The following is a 1198-nucleotide window of genomic DNA, read 5'->3' as shown; positions in this document are numbered from 1 at the left end:
GCTGGCCTTGGACTCACTATGTAGCTGGCCTCCAACTCAAGGCAACTGTCCTGCCTCAGCTTCCTGTGCTGTACTGAGATGACGGGCATGTAGCAACACAACCAGCACATCATAATTATTTTTTCTTCCTTTTTCTCTTTCCTGTTTTAAATATTGAGGATGTGTAGCATTCCTAAATCTGATCAGGTTAGTTCCGTTTAGTTTTTTATCTATCTGATAAATATTTAATGTATTTAAATTTGAAAAAATTTTAATAGCAGGTTTTAAAAAATTGTTTGCAATAACATAAGCAATTATTTGCAATTGGTTATTTGTCTTTGGATAAAATTCATAACAGAGAAAAAGACTTTCCCAATAATAGCTTACAGAAAGCTGATCATAATAAGATAAATTACTAACATTAAATTCACAGAAGTACCTGGCGCAGGGTCCACCATTCGCCTTCACACGCCTTCTCCTTGTATCTCTTCTGTTAGTTACCCTGCCGAAAGGGAGGAGAAGGCGAGCTAGAAGACCACAACTGGTAAGAAAAGACTTAAGCACTCTCTCCTGTCAAGATGTCTATTGGTGTACGATTAATGTCTTGCATGAGGCCGAGGGCCACATTGTGACATGTGTGACAAACACTGGTGGAGTATATCGGGGGAAGCTCACTGAGGTGGAGGACAACATGAATTGCCAGCTGTCCAACATCACAGTCACGTACCGAGATGGCCGGTGGCACAGCTGGAGCAGGTACACATCTGTGGCAGCAAGATCCACCTTCTGACATGCTAAAAAATGCACCCATGTTAAAGAGCATGAAAAATAAAAACGGGGGCTTGGAGCTGCTCAGGGGGAGAAGCTGCTATTCTGAAGGCCCAAGTGGCTGCAAGAGGAAGAGGACGTGGAATGGGACGTGGAAACATCTTCCAGAAACAAAGATAACTTTCATGTGGAACAGAACTCTCCTTACATTTTTTATTTAGGACTCGTTGAGTTCATGAGGCAGGAACTTGTGTGTATATCTTAGATTTTCTTTGATGTCTTTCTCTCTAGATTCTAGGAAATATTAAATTAAATAAATCTGGTTTCCTGGTTAAAAAAATTAATAGAAGTACTCATTTATAACTGCCAACAATAAAGGTATACAGTGCTAATGTCATTGTACTGCTAGTCTGTATCACAAAGTCTCAAAAAAGAAGAAGAAGAAGAAGAA

General features: G+C 39.8%; 1 pseudogene; it reads left to right on the top strand.

Annotated features, from left to right (window-relative positions):
• The first annotated feature begins 557 nt into the window (after positions 1-557).
• Positions 558-927, top strand: LOC101560546 (annotated as a pseudogene).
• Positions 928-1198: the final 271 nt, after the last annotated feature.

The sequence above is a fragment of the Octodon degus genome, unplaced genomic scaffold, assembly GCF_000260255.1.
Source record: "Octodon degus isolate 3935 unplaced genomic scaffold, OctDeg1.0 scaffold00160, whole genome shotgun sequence".
NCBI classification, from domain to species: Eukaryota; Metazoa; Chordata; class Mammalia; order Rodentia; family Octodontidae; genus Octodon; species Octodon degus.
The sequence above is the reverse complement of the archived record's forward strand: the minus strand, read 5'-3'. Positions and strand labels throughout refer to the sequence as shown.